This window comes from Ovis aries, chromosome 2 (assembly GCF_016772045.2).
Source record: "Ovis aries strain OAR_USU_Benz2616 breed Rambouillet chromosome 2, ARS-UI_Ramb_v3.0, whole genome shotgun sequence".
Classification (NCBI taxonomy): Eukaryota; Metazoa; Chordata; class Mammalia; order Artiodactyla; family Bovidae; genus Ovis; species Ovis aries.
In genome coordinates, this window is record NC_056055.1 from 57,408,323 (window position 1) to 57,432,827 (window position 24,505).

Here is a 24,505-nt window from a genome sequence, read left to right on the forward strand (position 1 = left end):
AATTTCACAGGTTTGATCACTTGCTTGAATCGCAGTCCATGCAGTTGACCAAAAAAAAACAAAACCAAACAGTGCCTCTGTTATTCCCAAGGACCGTAAATTTGTGCTGGTGAAAGCCCACGGAGAAAAGCTGATAGTCTCTGAGCAGACAGTGTGGTGAGGGTTAGTTTCAGTTCTGGAGAAGGAAGGTTGCACGTGGGTTGTATTTTATGCAGGGGCTGTGACAGGGGACGACTCAGCCTGTCTCCACCAGGAGAACGAGCGAGCCTTTCCACCTCACTGGGGGATTTCAACAGGAAGTATGTTGCACAGTTGACAATCTAAACTGGAACTCAAATATGACCAGTGCCAGACTTCCTAATTTTTGGATGGAAACGTGCATTTTGGCTATACTTGTCCTGAGAGATCTGGTGCTCTCCCAAGGGGGATGTAGAGACTTCACTGTCTTGAGTCTAACAGAGACATCTGCTGCCTGAGTCCTCTGCTTCAGACTAGACTCTGCTGGACCCTGTAATGGACCAACTCCCTCATCTCTGACAGCTTGTAGATAAGGGAACATGATAGTAATAATTATTGTACTTGTTTATACAGAATTACTCATTGTGCATTTGGCATCCCTGCAGAGATAGAAAAGTTCACAGAGGAGGTCTGGGTGAGCAGGGTTGTTAAAGAGTCAGTCACCTGAATGTTGACTTTTAAAATGTCTTTATCACATCTGCCCAAGGAACGGTTCCCCTGTCTTCAGCTTCCCTATCTACACTAAGAAAATCAGAAGTTCAAATCTGGAAGTGGAGCATCAGGGATAACAATGTTTCCACCTTAGAGGACCCGAAGATTAGAGGAAGAGAAGTGTGTGTGTAAAATATGAATTCCAGCCAAACAAATCCTGCAACAAACACTGACGTGCCCCAGTGGTGGTTTATTTTCCTGTGTGATGCGTGCTAAGTTGCTTCAGTCGTGTCTGACTCTTTGTGACCCTGTGGACTATAGCCCGCCAGGCTCCTCTGTCCATGGGATTCTCCAGGCAAGAATACTGGAGTGGGTTGCCTGTGCCCTCCTGCAGGGGATCTTCCCGATCCAGAGACTGAACCCAGATCTCTTATGTCTCCTACACTGGCAGGTGAGGTCCTTACCAGTAGTGCCACCTGGGAAATCCCTTATTGTCATATTAAGGACCAGTTTATGGGGCTAGTTTAAGATGCTTATGCATCTGTGCTGTGTGTGAACTCCTCCATTGCCTCTGGAGTGATCAGGCCAATACCTTCAACCTTAGGATCCTTCCCTATTAGTCAGCGTGAATAAGCTTCCTCATCTTTACTGGGAGGGATCATGTATTGGAGGACTAAATACAGACACACAAATCCAATAACTAGACCTTCACAAAGAAGACAGAAGCAAATAAAAATCCCACTTGTGTTATTATAATGCCTACCAACCTAATTGAGAACACATTCATTTTAAGCTAAATAAATTACTTGCAGCAATTATATGACCGTGAGGTCACCTTCTCTAGGAGATGGCCAGCACTTGTATTAACTATTTCACACTTTATTCTAAGTGGCCTCAGCCAATCAATGCCAGATAAATGGTGTTAAAACATGCATTTAATTAACTCAGTTTTTCATTTATTTGCTATTTTAGCCTGGGGATGAAGAAGAAAGTGAAGCTAAATTGTGTGTATTCTCAAGCAAGACTTCAGAATGAAGAGTTTTTCCTTCTCAGTCAAAGCACTGTCTCCCTTGTTAATCTGGTAAAGAAAGCATTCCTTAGACCTTAATAGAATAGTACATCCATCAGAAGAGTGGGGCTTCGCTTGTGCCACGTACAACCCCATACTCAAAGAATTAACTCTTTCTGTTTTTCTTCAAGAGATGGATTTACCTTCACTGATGGTTTGGTCCCTCTTGGACTGTGAACAATTATCAGAGTAGCAGTCTGAGAACAGGAACACAAGCTATTAAATAACTAACTCATGGATTTTTACATCACTTCATTGTTTTCAAGAGACAAAGGTGTTTGGGGCTGTGTTTTGGAATTTTCACTCTCCCCTCCTCCTAATGTTATGCAAAATATCCAGAAGTACTTATTAAGTAATATGCAATTCACCAATCTCTTCTTTTGGTTTTGCTACTGCTGTTGCAGGCACATTATTATTCACTGAATATTCTCCTGCCTCCCCTACATGTTCCAGATGTGCTTGTCAAAACCACATGGCAGGGACTTCCCTGGTGCTCCATTGGTTAACAATCTGCCTTGCAGTGTAGGAGATGGAGGCTTGATCCCTGATCAGAGAACTAAGATCCCACATGCCACAGTGCAGCTAAGCCTGTGCTGCAACTATTGAGCCTGCGTGCCACAACTGGAGAGTCCATGCATTCACAGTGAGGGATTCCGCGTGACACACTGAAGATCCCATGTGCCACAACGAAGACCCGAAGCAGCCAAACAAACAAACCAACCCAAATATTTATAGACCCCAAACCGTGTGGCATTGGATTGTGAATAGCAGTGATATGTGTTACTTAAGGTTTAGGCATTTATGAGCTGACGTACAGCCTTCTATCTCTCTCTTTTTGTTCCATGATGATCTAGAAGGTTGAAATGATAGAGATTCAGAATGGAAGCAGCATGGTTTGCTGAGTCACTGTAGAGAGGAGAGCTGCTCTGAGGGGTACTCTGACTTCCATCACATTATGCATGAGCAAGAAAGAAATCTTTGTTTTATTAAATCACTGAGATTCCAAGGTTTGTTTATCAGAGCATAATCTAGCCTATGATGACAAATATAATTGGCTTCTATGGTAGTAAACAAATCCATAATTTGTAGTACTAAGTAACCATCTAAACTGTAGTCATTTGGATCTGATTTGCATGAGTATTAATTCTTTTAAACAAGTAAGGAAAATAATGATAGTCCACAGACTTGATACCTTTAGAAAAGCCACTTGTTCATTAATTTTTAATGAGTAACATTCATTACTATGAATTCTTTGACGAGACTTTGATTTTGGGGGATAAATGATGACCATAATTAAGCTTCTCATAATGAACACAGCGATTTTTAAACAGTACAATTTATATAATGTTTCTCCTCTGGGAGGCTTAGTTTTCTTAATGAAAGGGAGCAGTGGATATATGACTAAGTTTTCATAATGCATGAGGGTTTCTGGTCATGATTACATTCATCTCTGCTTCCATTCATGCATTCACTGCATTGATGCATATTCTCTCTGCACTCTTTTGCAGGACTGAGTTTTACTCGTCCAAGACTGAATTTTTAACAAAGGATGTATAATTTAAATACATTATAGAATGGTGGGTTACAGGCAATGCAACTTTTTCCCTCAAAAGTCTTTCTTGTTATCATTGGCTTAATGGCTTTATTTACCTATGTAGTTTAAAATCTTTTCAATTGTTATTAATTTATATTTGAACAACTGTATAAACATATACCATAAAGTCAATCATCAATTAAAATACTAAACCTATTTTTTAGTAGCATTTGATGTCAAGAAACTGAAGAGGAACTAAAAACCTCTTGATGAAAGTAAAAGAGGACAGTGAAAAAGTTGGCTTAAAGCTCAACGTTCAGAAAATGAAGATCATGGCATCTGGTCCCATCACTTCATGGGAAATAGATGGGGAAACAGTGGAAACAGTGTCAGACTTTATTTTTGGGGTCTCCAAAATCACTGCAGATGGTGACTGCAGCCATGAAATTAAAAGACGCTTACTCCTTGGAAGAAAAGTTATAACCAACCTAGATAGCATATTCAAAAGCAGGGACATTACTTTGCCGACTAAGGTCCATCTAGTCAAGGCTATGGTTTTCCTGTAGTCATGTATGGATGTGAGAGTTGGACTGTGAAGAAGGCAGAGCGCTGAAGTACTGATGCTTTCAAACTGTGGTGTTGGAGAGGACTCCTGAGAGTCCTTGGACTGCAAGGAGATCCAACCAGTCCATCCTAAAGGAGATCAGCCCTGGGATTTCTTTGGAAGGAATGATGCTAGAGCTGAAACTCCATTACTTTGGCCACCTCATGTGAAGAGTTGACTCATTGGAGAAGACTTGGATGCTGGGAGGGATTTGGGGCAGGAGGAGAAGGGGACGACCGAGGTTGAGATGGCTGGATGGCATCACTGACTTGATGGACATGAGTCTGAGTGAACTCCGAGAGCTGGTGATGGACAGGGAGACCTGGCATGTTGCGATTCATGGGGTTGCAAAGAGTCAGGCACGACTGAGCAACTGAACTGAACTGAACTGATGTCAAGAAAAAAAGAATAAAAACAGAAATGTCTCCTGTTTACTCCAATAGAGAAGCCCTGATGGGTTATATCTTACTGTAGATCACAGCAGAAAATGTTTGCTAGATAATGCTTATCTACACAAAATAAACTTTTTGTAGTTTCCTAGTGAAATTACTCTGGAAATTATTAGTACAATTGCATTGCTCATCTAATCTGCAGTAAAAACAAATAGGAACTGACACATTTGAGGGAAAAGAGGCTCCAACAAGGCAGGATCCAGTTGACATTGACCCATTGTTTTCCCTTTTTCCTACCAAGTCTCAGGTTAGATGTCAAACAGCATTTTGAATTGCAATGGATTTTGCAAAGTTATTATTTTCATTCACTGTTTCCTCTAGGTAAAGTTTGATTCCTTTTAAGAACTTTTACTAGTAGCAACCTTCTCTGCTCTCAATTTAATATTAAAATCTTTATTTTATCTACACTGCCTTGCATTCCTGATGACCTTAAGCCTATTCTATTTTTTCTCATAGTACGTTTCACTTAAAAAAAAAAATACTATGAACTTACTATCAGTTCAATTCAGTCACTCAGTCATGTCCGACTCCTTGAGACCCCATGAACTTCAGCACGCCAGGCCTCCCTGTCCATCACCAACTCCTAGAGTTTACTCAAACTCATGTCCATTGAGTTGGTGATGCCATCCAACCATCTCATCCTCTGTCATCCCCTTCTCCTGCCACCCTGAATCTTTCCCAGCATCAGGGTCTTTTCAAATGAGTCAGCTCTTTGCATCAGGTGGTCAAAGTATTGGAGTTTCAGCTTCAGCATCAGTCCTTCCAATGAAAACCCAGGACTGATCTCCTGTAGGATGGACCTGTTGGATCTCCTTGCAGTCCAAGGGACTCTCAAGAGTCTTCTCCAACACCACAGTTCAAAAGCATCAGTTCTTCAGCGCTCAGCTTTCTTTATAGTCCAACTCTCACATCCATACATGACTACTGGAAAAACCATAGCCTTGACTAGATGGACCTTTGTGTACTTACAATATTTGCTATCTATTGTCACCAAAGGATATAAGTTCTATAGGGGTAATGGTTTTTTAATACCTTTGATTCATTAACGTAAACATTGGCACATAGAAGATATTCAATAAATATTTTCAAGTGAATGAATGAGTAAATGAATGGATGAAAGTTTCCCTGGTTCAATAAAAAAATATTCTAAGACATTTCCCAAACATCCCCTCTTCCCCTTCCAAATTCCATTTTGCCTCTGGCAACTTGTTCTAGAATTCCAATCATTCATCACTTGTCAGCTTATTACATGACTGACCTGCTTCACAAGTGTCAGTTTCTTGGACCCTGATCAATGTATTCTTCTTTTGGCATGATGTCTTGGCGGACAGAAGATCTAGGTAATTTTCCATGTTTGTTCCCGCGGACAGCCCTGACTAGAAATGGTAAGGTCTTAGGGGGAGATTTTGGTGAACATTATAAATTTTATTTAATTGAAATTATTTAAAAATCTATTTTAAAAGTTACTTTTAAAAGATTTTGTTGGGAAAGGTAATACATGCAATAGTGTGATTTAGAAAATAAGAAAATAAAGTCACCCATAGTTCTACTATGAGATGAATCCAGAGTTCCTATTTTAAATTACATTATTTGTTATTTTTTTCTATAACTGAACTAACCGCTTAGGTTAAAACCAACCAATTATTACATAAAAACAGAGTTCAAGTGCTCATATTTTTGTAAATGCTCTTGATTGCTTTTCAATCATATGGACTTGCATGATAAACTTCTACCAGCCAAACACTAAGCAATTAATTTAAGATGCCTACATGACTTGAGATACTGCTCGGGTTAACCAACTTGTCCCAGTTTGCTTGCAAGACCATGACAGAACCAGCTATTGCATCCTTCAAAGCTTACAGGTGAAAACAGAAAAAAAATGATGCTGGGAATTAGGAAAAGTAGAGTGTTTTATAAACGAAGGACAAACTTGCAAAGACTTCTCTGACTCTAAATCACTATTAAGCAAGTTCAACTTGTTTGTATACGGAGCTCATAGTGATAAAAAATAGCTTGGTGTGGAAATGAAAGCAGAGAAAGTTAAGAAAATCTAAATTTAAGCCAAATTCATCCCACTGTTCAGTACTGGTAGAATGACCAACTATTTTGGTTTCCCTGAGACTAAGGAGTTTGAGATGCTAATCTGTCAGTGCTAAAACCCAGACAGAGCCAAGTAAACTGGAACGAGTTGGTTACCTGAGCAGTATCTCAAGTTAGGTAGTTATCTTAAATAATTGTTTAGTGTTTGGCCAATAGAGGTGTTATCATGAAAACCCGAATGATTAAAAAGCAACATAAAACAACTACAACAGATTGGAGATAAAGGAGGAACCATTTCTCAAAAGTAGATCAAAAAGTAAGGTAGCCCCAAGCTGATGTCAAGAGTTCAGAAGCACCTCATGCAATGGTAGGAAAAATCAGTGCTTAGCAATATCTTTGCATTTGCCAGGCAAGTATCAGCAATAAGGGGAGAAAATGTAAAGAAAGTGATCTGCATTCATTGATAAGCTGGAAAAACCCCGTTTTGCAAGACCCTGACAGGGACAGAATGGTCAGCTATAGCATCCAAAGCAAGCTTCAGACTGAGTCAATCTTAAGTCAACTAAAACAAAAGAAAAAGGACTGTACATTTCCTACTGTAATTATTTAAGCAACTGTGCTGTCCCTGGCTGTTGTATAGTGAGAAAATGTGAAAGTGTTAGTCACTCAGTTGTGTCCGACTCTTTGTGATCCCATGTACTATAGATAGCCTGCCAGGTCCTTCTGTCCACAGAATTCCTCTAGCTAGGGATTGAATCTGGGTCTCCTGCATTGCAGGTAGATTCTTTACCATTGGAGCCTAGGGAGACCCAAGGTTGATGTGTAATATGAAGGCAAATGGAATGTGACATCTGAGCACTCAGGATACCTCTCTCTTTGCATTTGTTCACTAATTTCCATTGAGTGAGAAAATTTCAGAATATTTTACCCATGAAACCAAGTTAAGAAAAACCAAGGAAAAACTAAAAAGATGGTGGGGGTGAGGAAGCCCTCAGCTTTTGAAAGAAAAAGAAAAAATTAAAAATTGAAATCAGGATTTTCCAAAAGTCAAAATTTCAAGGATTTAAGAGGAACGAAGATTATGATGTTATAACACTGTCATTACTAAAAGCTTTGTAAAAAGGATGAAGTTTTAAAATAATCTAAACACTAGTTTTTTGTTAGCTGTTAGAAGCGCAAAACAGTTGCCTTTTTTTTTTTTAAGGAAATGGGTACTTCGTTTTATTAAGTGGTAAAACAAGAATCTCTTCAACAGAGGCACTTTTCTACTACAATAATTCTCTTGAATATCAATTATACTAGTTATACTTAAAACACAAATAGAGAAAAACACAATACAAATGCCAAAATCGAATAGATTGTCCAACCTGGTTGAGTTCAAAATACTGGTTTCCCCCTTGGTAATTATAACAACATATACTTTCAAATCTAATTTCCTAATGGTTTTGTAACTTGGGTAATAAAATCATTTGCATTTGACACACAAGGAAACTATGTCCATGGATATCTGTGGTTCAGTCAGACTTTTGTTGCTACTAAGTTCAAGGGTTAGAACTATACTCAGGTCCTTTGATTTTGGATGTTATCCTATAAACATAAAACAAAGTCCTCGCTGAATCTTACTGGCTTTTGACTATTAAGGATACAACATCTTTTTCAAGATGATCTCTGCCTTACTGTAATAGGCACAGAAAGTTCTGGTCACTCGCTTAAGCAGTTGCAGTGGCCAGAGACGTATTATTTCCTTCATGCTGAGAAACTCATGGAACATCAGGGGTTGTGGCTGAAAAATCAATGCCAGATGGCTGTAGGATAGTATTCCTGGAGATTCTGCTACTGTCAAGTCACCCCAACAGAAATGTCCTCAATGCTGATAAAGATGGAGATAACACATGAAGGCCATCTGTCCCAGCCACATGGCTTTTAACAAGGAAAATCTCTTAGGGTAAAAAGAATGAAGACTAGACACAGACAAAAAAGCATCTAGGATACATTCCTTTATGTCTGCTGGTCATTAGGAAATTATGGATGGACATAATTAAGACAAGTTTCTAAAAGTTGCCCCATTTGGCAGGATTAGCTGCTCTTGCCGAACATGGAGAAACATGTTGAATGATGAAAAATCAATGCTGTTGACAAATTTGCTTCAAAGAAATCCAAATAAGCATCACCATAATTTTTTACTGGAACAGATTTCTCCACTTTTTCCCAAATATAGTTGAGGTGGTTTTTGGAAAAAGACATAAGTGGAAAACCTGAACGTGGTGAAAAAAGATCACTGCAACCAAAGGCTACAGAATTGTGACTGTGACAGGACTTTTAAAACAACTTAGGGGCATTTTAAGCATCTGAACCTCTCTTAAAACCAAGAAAAGTCTTAATAATTTAATAGTAGAAAGTCCAAAATTAACTGTTTTATCTCTGATAGTGACAAGTGAAAATCCATACATGACTTCTTTGCATCAGTTTCTACACGGCATTGTAATCACACTTGGAATCCTCAAACCAGATCTCCAGGAAAATGTGCAAGGTAATGAAAATTCTTACGTAGAAGCAGCTAACTGGAAATGCAGCTCAGTAAGAGATGATAGTTGCAGGTGCCCCACTAATATTTTTTAGCTGTTGCATTTTGGCAGGGTCAGAAATGTCAAGGCTAAAAGGAAATTTGTTTAGGGCTGCTGCACTTTGTTTACTTTAAAATAAAATGTGTTTTTAAGTATGTGATTCCAAGAAGCAGAGCTGCTGATGGCTGACTCTTCAATATGCTTTAGGACCATCATTTAAACAAAGGCTCTATTTAAGTTTCCAGTTGGAAGCCACATTCAGTTGCTTAGCAGTGGTATTTCTGAGTAGCTTCTCATTTTCTGCGGTTGTCCAACATTTTTGGTAATAGAATTCCTCTCTGTCATCGTAAGAAGGTGCGCTGGGGCATCAATAACCTAGTACAAAACAAACAGGCTTTTCAAAGTAGTTCTTTGTGGGGACTCAAACCACTTCAAATCAGCACAAGATCAATTCTAGAAACTTCTAGAGCAGAAGTTCCCCAGCATTGTTAGTTCACAGTGACCCTAGAGTCCCAGTAGTTTTATTCATGGTGTCACTGGGCCAAAAACACCCCCGAAACTCAACGGTTGTTTATTAAATACTTAGGTCCAAAAAACTCAATATGCATTTATATCCTAACAACTTAGCAATCATCTGAAAAAAAGTAATACACATATTTTGAAAGATAGCATACTATTTTTTATTTTATTCTTAGGTAACCAAAGTTACTTACTAATAGGTTGAGTGTATCTGTTGTTCACTGGCCTGCTTCTCAAACTTGGACTCAAACTGGACTCTGTCATCCTCATATCTTGGTCCACATATTCACACAAAGCTTGTTTTATAACACAGCAACTGCTTAATACTCAGCTACACAGAGATGTGACATGATCAAAGAAATTTAGTGTGATCTACTGCTGAAACTATCAGCTCCCCAGAGCTAGTAGTTTGCATGGTGTCCAAATTTTCTGTGACTAAGTATTGCTACGTTCCCTTAACAACTAAAAATATCCTTTGAGTTGGTTGCAGCACGATTGGGTCACTTTGGTTAAGAGATGGGGAGCTATGGTTCTAAAGAGTTGGAGTGAAAATACCTGTGAGCAAAAATAATAACACTATTATCAAGAAATTGTGGTTAAGAAACTGACCCCATTAAAAACAAAAGCCATGTTAAACACGTTTTCAGAAATCACAACTTGTCTGGATTAGAGAAAGAATGTGGGTGTTATGGACAGCACTGGCTGTGATCTTCAGGAATTGTTTTTGTCTTCGACAGTGGAAAAAAATTTTTTTAATCTTTAATTTTTAAAAAAGTGTTTGTAGGTGGCCTGGCTTTCTGAAGGGCTAGATGAGGAATGTAGTAAGGAGATATTAGACACTTTGGCGTATGAATGCACCATCTACGGTTTTCTAAATAGACGGTGAAGCTCTACTAATGTAAGCTCCTTCTCTTTACCTTTTTCTTTATATTTTGTCTCAATATCTTTAGGTAGGTATTTAGTTCAAATAATTGCAGTTAATCACAAGTCTAAAATTTTGACCTTCTAAATATGCTCATCATATGGGCCTCACCACAGGCCAACTTACATTTTTGATGCTCTCTAAACAAATGACTCAGCAGCAATTGGCATTAGTGGCAAAGATCAAAACCATGAAAACTGAAGTGCTGAAGATTAAACATGCAGCGAAGTGTTATGTTGATGATACCTCACCATTTCTGTATTTTACTTTGTTCACATTTGCTAAAGAACTTGGGGGCAAGCAAGCAATTGATGAAAACAAGATGCTGGCAGTGATTAAAACCTAAGCAGGCTTTTCATTTTTTTAAAAATTCATAATAACATGTTTTTCAGGAAAGTTTGCTGGATCACATATGTGTAAGAAAATGGAGCATTGTGATGTGAAAGACTTAATTTTTGTTCTGGCTGAACTGCCAATTAACTTTGTGTTCTTAGGTCAAAGCTGTTTTACCCCTCTTCCCTGCATGTATAAATAGCAGATGCCTGGTGGCTCAGATGGTAAAGAGTTTGCCTGTAATGCAGGAGATCCAGGTTCCATCTGGGGTTGTAAAGATGCCCCAGAGGAGGAAATGGCAACCCACTCCAGTATTCTTGGCCTGGGAAATCCCATGGAAATGAAAGAGCCTGGCGGGCCACAGTCCAGAAGGTCTTAAAGAGTCAGACATGATTGACACTTTCCCTGCATGTATAACGTAGGGGGTGGGTTAGCTGTCTCTGAGGCCTTTGGGTTCCAACACTGAATGCTCGATGAACTTTCCTGCCAAAGTGGATTTCTGATGACTTCTGAGGAGTATAAATATCATCGACTCAACCAAATAGTTGAATTAAAGAAGACATTACTGTTGAGTTTTAAAAATCATTTTAGACTGTAACATAAATAAATAAGGGCTTCCCTGGTGGCTCAGACGGTAAAGCGTCTGTTTGAAATGCGGGAGACTCATGTTCGATCCCTGGGTCAGGAAGACCCCCTGGAGAAGGAAATGGCAACCCAGTCCAGTACTCTTGCCTGGAAAATCCCATGGATGGAGGAGGCTGGAAGGCTGCAGTCTGGGAGTCGCAAACAGTCAGTTATGACTGAGCGACTGCACTTTATGTAAATAAATAGACATAAATTTAAACATAAGATGTACCACCTTAATTATTTCTAACTGTACAGTTTAATAGTGTTCAGTGTATGTACATTGTATAACCTATCTCCAGAACTTTTTTATCGTGCAAACTGAAAGCTTATACCCATTAAACAATAATTCTCCCTTCTTCTTTCTGTCTCTATGAATTTGACTACTCTTGACAACTTATATAAGCAGAATCATACCTTATTTGTCTTTTTTGTGACAGGCTAATTTCCCTTCATGTAATGTTCTCAAGATTCATCCATGCTGGCACATGCTGTAGGATTTCCCTTGTTTTCAAGGCTGAATAATATTTCATCATATGTATATACCACATCCTGTTTATCCATTCATCCATGGATGTTCACTAATGGATACTTCTGTTGCTTCTACCTTTTGGCATGAACAAGGGTATAACTATTGCTGCAGTGTTCTTTTGTCTTTTTGGTTGCTCTGTGTTTTCATTGCTGCACACAGGGCTTTCTCTAGCTAGAGCAAGTGGGGGCTACTCTTCATTGCAGTGCATGGGCTTCTTATTGCTTCGGCTTCTCTTGCTATGGAGCACAGGCCCTAGTTGCAAAGGCTCCAGTAGTTGCAGCATTCAGGCTCAGTAGTTGTGGTGCAAAGGCTTAGTTGTCCCTTGGCCTGTGGAATCGTCCCAGACTGGGGGTCTGAACCCATGTCCCCTGTATCGGCAGGCAGATTTCTATCACTGTACCACCAGGGACGTCCTTCTGCTGAGCTTTAAAGGAGAGAAATGCACATTTAGTTTCCCTATTGCCCCAGGGAAATTGCAATGTCAATATTCTGATTTCATCTACAGAATTTCCAGAGGTAAGGGAAGTGGGTCACTGGGGTGTTTAAACTCCATTCTGGAGGACCTAGGGGAGGATTATTTGAAATATCATTTCCAGATGTGTCTTAGGGCTAAAATGTATTTCCTTCTGTTTTATTACCAGTCATTAAAGGAAACAACAGGGAAAGAGAAAAACAAAGTTATGTCTCCCAAAATGTGAAAGGTCTTAACCATTGGGACAGTTTTATTGTGAACTTGACTCTCCATAGGCAAGTCTCATTTTTAATTAGTTGCAGATCCAAAATCTTGTGAGGAAAAAAGTCTCAGGGATTTAAAAAGTTTAGAATATTATTACATGTCCCACTTCAAAAGTTTTACACAAAGAGACAATAATATCTGCCTGACTTTCTTTAAGCAAAAGCCTCAAAACAAACTTGTCAAAGATGTTTTCTTCTTTTTTTTTTTTAAATGAAAGTCAATCGTTAAGCCAGATTAATACTCTGACTTCTAGGTGTTCAATCACTAATTAAATACACAAAGTGTGTATTTTTGACTTAGAAGCAGCCAAGTGTTGCCTGACAACTGCAGTCACTTCTGTACTTCCTATATTTGCATTTTATTTGTTTGTTTTTGTACATTCTGCTACCTCAAGCACTTTCTTTTCTAAGCAGGCTATATACAGCTCATGTGGAGAGTGTCTAGAAAATCTTTTAATGGAAAAAGGCTTTCAACATCACTGACAATATATATATTTTTTATCATATTCATATAGAAGATTTTTGGAGAAATGTCATCACGGGAATCCATTCCAAATTAGCTGTTTACTTTGAAAAAGGAAAAACAAGTTCTACTAAAATAAGAAAATACATCACTCAGAATCTATAATTTCCATTTTCTTATACTTGTGATAAATATACAAAGATAAAGGTCTCATACGTACATTATGTCAGGTAAGACTCCACATTTAAAGCTTTTAAATCAGCCTTGTCCATAGAAACGCAATATGAGCCATACATATAATTTAAACTTTTCTAGTAGCCACATTAAAAAAGGAATAGATATATTGAATTAACCCACAATATTAAAAGTATCATTTCAAGATATGATCAGTAAAAAAATGGTTAATGAGATATTTTATCTTTTTTGGCCTTAAATCTGCCAAAAGATTTTGTGTCTGTTACACTTACAGCACCCTGCAATTTAGACTAGCCATAGTGGGTCATGCCTTCCACTCTGGACAGCAATAGTATAGATAATTATTTGCACTCGAACTGCTTTGCCTTTCATGAAAAATTATATTTATATGCAATTTTATTTATATCATTTGTATTTATATATACATTTCTAAATGTTCTAAATTTTAAAAAGCTCAGTGTTCAGACATTGATGTGTATCTATCTATTTATCTTACCAAGAGTTTTCTTACTCCATAAAGCAGTTCATCACAGGTTTCTTTGAAGAGTGAGAGCTTCAAGTTTATTCGAAATGATTTAATTTATAGACATGTCATTTTCAAACAACATTTAAGAGCAACACAAACACCAAGAAACACCTGTATACCCGTACAATAAAGAATCTAATTATAACTTAAACCTCAGTCCTCCTGGACAATAGAGAAGAGACAAAAAGTGATTCAGGATAACATAACATATGGAGTACCTATTTACTGTGGTTTTCTCTTCACTGTGAGAGGATAATTGCTTTATTATTATTTAGATATTCAAATGACACCTGTTCTATTTAGATCAGTTGAGAAATTTTTTCAGTGTCTTAAGTGTGAAGTATCATATCTTCCCGTTGGTTCCAGGGTTAAACAGATACGCACAGAGTTAAACAGATACAACATAAATGTAAATTACGTGTTATAATTTTTGGCTCTTTGTAAAGAGAGTGATCAAATGTTAAAACTTGGATCTCATATATTTTCTATTTCAGCTCCTTTGATTTCACAGGTAGAAAAGACCAAGAATTACTGATTGACTTGTAGATGATCACACAGCAACTCTACACCTAGCCTCCAGTTCTTCCATTTTAACAGAGACAGTGTTTCCTCTTCTCTGCCTCGTTCTCCTTCCTATCACCTGCTGCTGTTGCTGCTGCTGAGTCGCATCAGTCACGTCCAACTCTGTGTGACCCCACAGACGGCAGCCCACCAGGCTCCTCTGTCCCTGGGATCCTCCAGGCAAGAATCCTGGAGTGGGTTGCTATTTCCTGCTATCACCTACTTTTCTCTTAATCCTAGCTGTCTTTGGCTGTGACAGTAAATGCCAAGCCTATTGGATAGTGATCACATCAACCACAAGGGCTTTAGGCTTAGTGCTTTTCTCAAAGTCTCATGAGAGCTCATCATTTATCTAGGCACAACTGGCAAATTTTGATGTCTTCCAAGACATTCCAAACACATTATGATTTTTTTACTCTTATTTCTACCAGACATGCTTTAGGTACATTAAGTAATCAACAAGCTCAAGCAGGGACTTTCCTAGTGACTCAGTGGCTAAGACTCCCTGCTCCCAATGCAGGGGGCCTGGGTTTGATCCCTTGTCAGGGAACTAGATCCTACATGCTCAACTAGGAGTTTGAATGCCATGTCTGGAGATCCCATGTGCTGCAACTGAGGATCCCACATGCTTCCACTGAGTATCCCACATGCTTCAACTAAAGATCCCACATGCCTTGGCTGGGACCTGGCACAGCCAAATAAATAAATGAATAAATGTTTAAAAACAAAAAAATAAGCTGAAGCAGTGGCACTTTGTTAGGGGTTAAAAACAAACAAACAACAACAACAACAGAGGAAAGGAATTCCCCAAAGAGATTAACAAGGAGACATGAAAATGCTGCTTGGTACACTGAAGGGACAGAGTCCACTGCCCATGAGACACTGGCAAAGAGTGGAGATAAAATAACAAGGGAAGGTGTGGAAGAGCCAGTTGGTGAATGGTCCTAACTGCTGGATTAGCTACCAAGTTGGTTCTGGAGGAGTTGGATGGGAGGGATCTGATTTCTCTGTGTGTGTGTACATCAGCATGAATGAATACATGTGTGTTTTAAGCAGAATGGTTGTTAGGTTGAATTCTAGAAAAATAATTGAATTAACAGTATAGCAGAAGAATTTGAAATACGAAGGCCAGATGAGAACAGAAGATTCTGTTACTACAAGAAACCATGCAAGAAAGTTTCTTCTATTTTTCCTATTTTACAGTTAGAAATTCAAAGACGTTAAGTAGCTTGTTGAAGAATGTATGATTAGTTCATAGCAGTTGTGTCTACGCATTCTTTCAAAATCATGTACCGAACCCATAAAAAAGTTTTGTGTATCCTTTCCCAATATAGTTGTTTTTACTTGTAAATTTACATTATACATTTGATGCATCTAATTTGTTTGTTTTTTGACTTGTTCTTATAGAAACATTTGTAATGGGTGAGCTTAAAGTTTCTTCTAGAGATAATTAGACTTACAGATAATTAGATCATCTGACTTACACTCAAGTGAGAAAAATAAGGCACACAGAATAACAAAATAGCTACTCAAGTTAATTGTAGAGCCTGTTAGAGACTGAGGATCAGAACTCAGATCTCCAATGTTCAGTGTTTTTCTTTCAGATACACATTCTACTTTGCTGGTGACTTAATATGTGAATTTCTTGAGTGTTTAGATATTATTTTACTGATTTCTTAATGTGACAGATGGGCTATTGAATTATTTAGTAAATTTTACATGAGTATGATAATTATTTAGGTTGTTGATTTTCAACTCTGGTTCCATTAGAATCACTTTGGGGAACTTATAAAAAATACTAAAGCCCAGGCCCTCAATTGCAGAAGTTCTTTTCAAATCATTGTGGGATGGGTGAACAGACATTTATATTTTAAAAAAGCCACACAGGTGGTTCTAATGTGCAGTCAGGGTCTAGATCTCTGACTAAGACCTATTCTGACTCAATATCTGTTTTTTTTAGAGCAACTAGGAGACACACATGAGTAAATATTAGGCCTGAAATTGTTACAAAGTTATTCTTGAACCATATCATATAGGTAAAAGATAGCTAAGCTACAGAGAATTTGAGAAATATAACTCAAAGTGTTGACTTAATAAATAAATATTTCATATTCTACTGTGTTGTTGGAGAAGACTCTTGAGAGTCCCTTGGACTACAAGAAGATCCAACCAGTCCATCCTAAAGGAGATCAGTCCTGAGTGTTCATTGGAAGGACTGATGAAGCTGAAACTCCAATCCTTTGGCCACCTGAAGAAAAGAGCTGACTCATTTGAAAAGACCCTGATACTGGGAAAGATTGAAGGCAGGAGGAGAAGGGGACGACAGAGGATGAGACAGTTGGATGGCATCACCAACTCAATGGATGTGAGTTTGAGTAAACTCTAGGGTTGGTGATGAACAGGGAGACCTGGCGTGCTGCAATCTATGGGGTTGCCAAGAGTCAGACACGACTGAGCAACTGAACTGAACTGAACTGAATCTTTTACTTTGTAATGGAAGAATACATAGTTTTGAAATGACTATGGAACCTATAAACATTACATGCTAGGCTTTCAAAACAATAAAAATATTGGGTTGGCCAAAGAATTTGCCTGCCAATGCAGGAGACACGGGTTCGATCCCTGGGTCAGGAAGACCTCCTGGAAATGTTCCTGGAAGGAAATGGCAACCCATTCTAGCATTCTTGCCTAGGAAATCCTATGAACAGAGTAGTCTGGTGGGATACAGTCTATGGGGTCACAAAAGAGTTGGACATGACTCAGTGACTGAACAACAACAACAACAACAACAACAACAGCAAAGAGTTCATTGCAGTTTTTCTGTAATGTCTTATGGAAAAACCTGAATGAACCTTTTAGCCAGCCCAATTTAAACCACGTAGCAAGAAATCCAAAAAGAACTATGTGGAATCATCAATGAAGACAACCAAAGAAACTTTTCTGATGCACATTAAAGAGGAGTCTAATAAAAGGAATACTTCATGTTCCTGGATGGAAATGTTCAATATTTCATAAAACCCTAACTGTCTCCAGTTTATTTTAAGCATGTTATCCCATTATAAGTTACTTTCTTGGGGGCTGGAAAACTGTCAAAGTTATTTTAAAGTTAATATAGAAAAATAAACAGGTAAGAACATTAAGGCAAATTTAGAAATAGGATTGCAGCTGTTAAAAAACACTACATAGTTAAAGAAGTAGGTACTGTGAAAGAACAAATAGCTAAATCCACAGAACTAAATGTATATAATAAAACAAAATTTATATATAAGAATTGAGTGTATTTAAATGGTGCCATTTCAAATAAGGTAGAAAGGAAGAATATTTAAAACCAATGTTTAAGAAATTGTTGAACAATTTGGGAAAAATTATATCCCTACATCACATATCACACCAAAATAAGTTCCAAACATATTAAAAATTAAACAGAAATAGAGCTACTATACGATTAGTAAAAAAGGTAGTGATAGTCTGACACTAGTCAGTGTATAGACGTCTCTTAGCACAAGAGAAAGGCAGAAAATAATTCTGACTACATAAAATATAAAACTTCTGTGTATCTAAAATCTATCATAAATGCAATTAAGAAACAATACACAGACTATAAAAAAACTTTTTCAACCTGATGTCAGAGGGTACATGAAAAGTTTTATTTATGGAGAACAGTCTGAAGGTTCCTTAAAAAACTAAAAACAGTGCCATCCTACTCTTGGGAATATATCCAGAGAAAACTATAATCCAAAAACATACATGCACCCCAGTGTTCAATGCAACACTATTTACAATATCTGAGACTGGGAAGCACCTAAATATTCATCAATAGACAAATGGATAAAGAAGATATGGCTTTGTTATTTAGTCACTAAGTCATGTCCAGATCTTTTGAGAACCTGTGGATTTGTAAGCCCTCCAGGCTTCTCTGTCCATGGGATTTCCCAGGCAAGAATGCTTCAGTGGTTTTCCATTTCCTTCTTCAAGGGATCCTCCTGACCCTGGGATTGAACCTGAGTCTCCTCAGGTTGGCAGGCGGGTTCTTTACCACTGACCCACCAGGGAAGTCCTGTCAAATCATTATCTGCCTCTATTTCCAAACCTTTCCATTGGAAACAGAAATCAAATCTTTTTTGCCCAGGACTTTGCTAAAATATAAAGCCTCCAATATACAGAGGCTAGAACATTTTAATACTTGAGAAGACTCAATCAAAGCAATATTCACATAAAGCTATCACCATTTTGTGCGCCGTGTTTGCTAACTCTAGGTGGGACATGTTACAATCCTTCAGAACTGCACAAGCTTAAAAGCAGCATAACGACAAAATGTAGCATGCAGGCAAGTACCAGGACGTACAAACCTGGGGGAAAGGAATCATTCCTCTGAGATATAAAAGGTGAAATCTGGAGGAACTGGGGAGAAGGATGAGAAAGGCAAGTAAGATGGAGCTGCCTCAGCTCAAAGAAAACTTCTAAAGCCTTTTTCAAAAGCGAGAACATTTCCAATTTCCATATCCTGCTGAAGCCTAAAGACAGACAAGATGCCGCCTATATTTACCAAAAGAGAAGAGGCTTATATGACTTGTAGAAGTCTTTTTCCTCATCAGTGAGGCCAACTGTCTCTACCTGGTGAATTTAACCAGGGATGCATGAGCACCATATTTGTGACATCAAAATATTAGCAGAGCACTCATGCCAATGTTATTTTTTTAAATAAGGAAAAATTTAGGAAAAATAAAAGATAGTTTTAGATTCCTCATTCCCAAGAATATGGGCATATATATATATGATATGGTATATATATTAAAGTTAGAAAGGGCACTATTGTAATCCCCTGAGACTGAGAGGATGAACTGGTACAATTCTCATGAAAGGCATTTCAGCAACCCAATGAAGAAATTTAGGATTATTCTTTGATTTAGAAATTCTACCTCTAGAAATTTATGTCAGAGAAACATCAGAGGTGAGTCAAATTTATGTTTTTTCATAAGTAATCATTGTGAAATACACTGACAGGTTTCTCTGTAAGACAGGCCTACTTTCCTCTGAAAGACTTTCTCAGAGCTTTATTCTAACTGAGAGAAGAGATGTCTTCCCACCCTACCTTCTAGACTCCAATTCACCTAAGGTAGGCTAACAACAACAGAAATAAATAAAAAGAAAGAAAGTAGAAACATCCCACTGCAGAAACATTTGGGTAGGTCATGGACCAGACAAAGATGTTCACTAAAAAACTGATACAGTCATAAGATTATGGAATGCTTTCCCTCCCTCCTACCTTGCTGCTGCTGCTGCTAAGTCATGTCAGTCCTGTAGACGGTAGCCCACAGGCTCCCCCGTCCCTGGGATTTTCGAAGCAAGAACACTGGAGTGGGTTGCCATTTCCTTCTCCAATGCATGAAAGTGAAAAGTGAAAGTGAAGTTGCTCAGTTGTGTCCGACTCTTAGCGACCCCATGGACTGCAGCCTACCAGGCTCCTCCACTGTGGGATTTTCCAGGCAAGAGTACTGCAGTGAGGTGCCATCGCCTTCTCCCCTCCCACCTTACCAGGACACTAACTGGGTTCCAAACTAATAACAGTGGATTACATCTGAAAGAGTTGCATGACAGATACTCTCTGAGGAGGAATATTTAGGGAAGCCCAAAGTTAAGAGGGGAGACAAAAACAGGATACAGGAAGAATTTAAAGACTCTGGCATCTACAGGCTACAATCTGAAAGCATAAATTTACCTGAGTTCCTATTACTCGATACAGAATGTCTGGCTTTCGAGAAAATATTTCAAGGTTTACCAAATAGTAAGAAAAAACAGTCTAAATAGGCAAAGCAAAGCTGAGCTTTCCAGGTGGCACTAATGGTAAAGAATCCACCTGAGGAGACTCAAGAGACGTGGGTTCAATCCTTGGGTTGGGAAGATCCTCTGGAGTAGGAAATGGCAACCCATTCCAGTATTCTCTTCCGGAAAATTCCATGGACAGAGGAGCCTGGTGGGCTACAGTTCATGAGAGTCAGACATGACTGAGCCACCAAACACACATACACATACACGCATCAGAACCAAACAGTTACGGTATGGGCGTTAGGATTGTCACATAGCGAGTTTATATTTGTTAGAATTAATACGTTTAAGGCTCTGGGCTTCCCTGGTGGCTCAGACGGTAAAGCGTCTGCCTGCAATGCGGGAGACCTGGGTTCGACTCCTGGGTCGGGAAGATCCCCTGGAGGAGGAAATGGCAATCCACTCCAGCACTCTTGCCTGGAGAATCCCATGGATGGAGGAGCCTGATAGGCTGCAGTCCATGGGGTCGCAAAGAGTCGGACATGACTGAGCAACTTCACTTCACTTTAAGGCTCTACTGTAGAAAATAGTAGGCAAAAATGAAAATAAAAATCTGAATAAATTATGGACTTTATTTGATAACAATGTATGAATATTAGTTCATTAATTATAAAACCATACTATACTAATGTAAGATGTTAATAAGGGAAACTGAGTGTAGGATATTTGAGAACTCTGTATCATCTTCACATTTTTTTCTGTAGTCTAAAACTATTTTAAAATAAAAAGCTTATTTAAAAATATTGATAGAAGCTTTCTCTGAGTAATGGTATTAAGGATAATTAAAAATTTTCTTCTTTGTATTTTTTGAGTGTTCTAATTTGTGGATAATACAGCTATAATGAAACTGTGTTGCCTCTAAAGCCAGAAAAAAATGTTTTCTAGTGTTAAAAAGTACATATTTTGTTTAAAAGAAAACAATTTTCAGATAATTTCTTATTTATTTTCTTCCAGTTAGATGGTCCACTTCCTGAAGGACTTCCCTGGTGGCTCAGACAGTAAAGCGTCTGTCTACAATGCGGGAGACCTGGGTTTGATCCCTGGGTTGGGAAGATCCCCTGGAGAAGGAAATGGCAATCCACTCCAGTACTGTTGCCTGGCAAATCCCATGGACAGAGGAGCCTGGTAAGCTATAGTCCATGGGGTCGCAGAGAGTCGGACACGACTGAGTGACTTCACTTTCACTTTCTTGAAGGTAAGATTAATGCAGTAGCCTTTCTTCCTTTTTGTTTTCTTTCCAGCAAGCCACCCCAGCATTATTCATCATAGGGCTATAAGGGAATGCCTACTCACTCCAGTATTCTTGACTGGAAAATTCCATGGACCCAGGAGCCTGGCAGGCAGTCCATGGGATTGCAAAGAATCAGATATAACTGAGTAACTAAAACATACTAGTAGTCAATACAGGCTGTTAACTGACACCAACTAGTTATATCAACTTAAATTGTTACAGTGAATTATGATCAGTTTGGTATTTTTGTTCAGTTTCAATGAGATCAAATTTATGGTCAAAATATGCATGAAGAAACGAGTCAGCAAAACACAGAAGAATTCAAGAGGAAGTCCAACATAGTTAATTACTGGATGCCTTAGACCTGGCTTTTGTTTAAGGAGGAGCAAGTATCTTAATCGTATGAAGAATTATATGTATGCCAATCTCTTTGGTGAAGTCGAGCTATATGGTGAATTATGTCAAAAGTCATAAAGAAAGACCCCAACTAAAACTACTGTCACAGCAGGAGCTAGCTTTGCAGTCTTTGAAGAAGCCATTCTTACAGTGAGCACTGAAAGGATTATTTGAGTATAAATCAATTTTTCATTGAGAATAATTTTCAGAAACTTCCCTTTGGGGCCAAGTCCTTTTGTCCCAGTCCAGTGTTAAATTCTTTGTCTGCTTTGTGAGGATAGAAAGTTTGTACAAAAAAATGTTGTACAAAACATTTCTGGCCTCCTTTCTGTTACTTGAGCAGGCCAAACCAAACTTCAGTCACACTTGTCTTTATTTTATGAAGATTTAAAGCCACTGTTGACCTCATGCCCTTCATCAGTGTCTACAAGAAAGACTGCAGCCAACAGCAGGAGGCCCAGACACAGCCAGGCCACCCAAATTCCGTCTGCTGCTTACCAGGGGTGAGAACACGCTTAAGAAGTCCTTCAAGATTTACTTCACACCCAGAAGCATAATGGGAAATGTCTGCAGGTCCAGAGTCTTGCTTTGTGTGTGGATATGTAAAGTAGCATGCTCAGCCTTTCTGCCCCAGAAATGACCCTTCTGCAGCATCCCTTGATTTGTAGAAAGAAAATGCAGACAGAGAAAGCTGGACTATAGACACATGTTTATGAAGCTTGGATAATTGCTCACACCTGCTTGGGAAAGAAATTCTTAAATATTCCCTAGATGTTCTAGATAATTCCAGGTTTGGTTCTACTGCTACCCTTGCACCACCCACCCCTACCCCCACCACCTCGCAAACTTGGCATTTGAAAATAATCACCATCAACAGTTCCAGTATCTTTCTTCTTTTTTGTGAGTGTCTTAGCAAAACTGAAATTCAGTTATTGGAGATGAAACGCACCGCCAACTGATGAAGGAAAGAAACTGGCCAAATATCTCTATCTTGTAATGCTTTATATATTGATAAAATCAGAGAATATAAACTAATTTGCTACAATAAAACAGTATAAAGCAAATGTCTGTGCTGTATTCAAATTACTCCTCATGCAAAACCTTTCATTGGCTCTCCAGTTTGTTAACTTACTATATTCTTTTCTTTGACTGCCATGCAACTCTTCTTACTTCGAGGAGTACGCCTTACTGTTAATTTCCTCCCCATTCAGCTTTAGAATTAACTTGCTCAATTAATCTCATTTTCATTTATTCTACAGTGTTTCATGTTTATATGCTGATTTTATGAACATCTGTTTCAATCACAGTTGCAAACCCATTACTTTTATGAGCTATACATATTTTAAAGAGATTTACTGCTGACCTTTGTTGGTGAATTGAATGTTTTTGTTGTCAGTACCATTTCTGTAATTGACGCCATTGTTCCTGCCACCCAGATAGTGATTTCAAATGAGATATATTTGGGGACTCTTTAGACACTTAAACACATTAAACCAGACAGATATCACTTAACATTGTGTAGCTTGGATAAAAGAAGTGTACTTAATCTTGCAGCATGAAGCATGGGTAAATAACCACTCAATTTTCCTGTACTTCGAAACAGTTTTAAAGTTTTCATATTTTCTAAAGGTGATTTTTTTTTTCCTCCCCAGTATTTGTCATTTAACAACACAACTGGGGGAGAAAACTTACCTAACCGCTATATGACTATTGATAAATCTATCAATCAAAGTAAGACGAATTGCTTGTTCAGCTTTCCACCCACTTAGGAAAAAAAACTGTTTTTCAGTCAGGTAGTAGAGCAAAAAATCCACCTAAGTGTTCAACCTCCAGCCTCTGGGGAGACGTTTTGAATTCTCTCTGTGTGTCAGAGATCTAGTAAAAAGTGAGAGAAATTTTGTCTCTCCCAGCAAGCTGACAAAAGTGGCAGGTTGTTCAAAATATCTTCCAATTTAATGAGTATGTAGGCTGAATCTTTCCTTCATTCCAGAGATGGTAATCAGAGTTAAAGTACTTTGGAGGAACGGGGTGGAAAAGCCATCCCCTTAAGATGACAAGTTTATTTTCTAATCCATCTTAGAGAAAACTTGTCTGTACTTGGTGATGAGCATTCCAGTTCTGTGTACCCCAGTTGGTGTCTTCCCAATTCTGGTACCAGAAAAATTGGGTTTATTTTAAAATTATCTACAACTAGGTATCAGACTGTATGTGTGAATTGCAAGCAAATATCTAAACTCCTTTGATGGACAACGCATTTTCTTTTTTCCTGTTTCAGTGCTTCTGTAAACCTTAGTTAATGAGAGAGTCTTTCATTAGCATATGATATGCTGCTAATTGTCATTTCAAGACCTTACAGTATGAACTAATGTCATTAAAGTTCAAAATGAAAGTCAAACTGTTAGTCTCTTGGTCGTGTCCAAATCTTTTTGACCCCCTGTCCTTGGAGTTCTCCAGGCAAGAATATTGGAGTGGGCAGCCATTCGCTTCTTCGGGGATTCTCCCTGACCCACACATGGTACCTGGGTCTCCTGCATTGCAGGAGGATTTTTCATCGTCTGAGCCACTAGGGAAGCCCTTAAAGTCCAAAAGTACATATCAATTATGTAAACTCATCAAATTATATATTTAAATTAATTTTCTTCTTACCAAAGAAATACTGTCTTTTACACTTCACAATCCAAACAGGAGTAAAAATATTTTCATTCTTTCA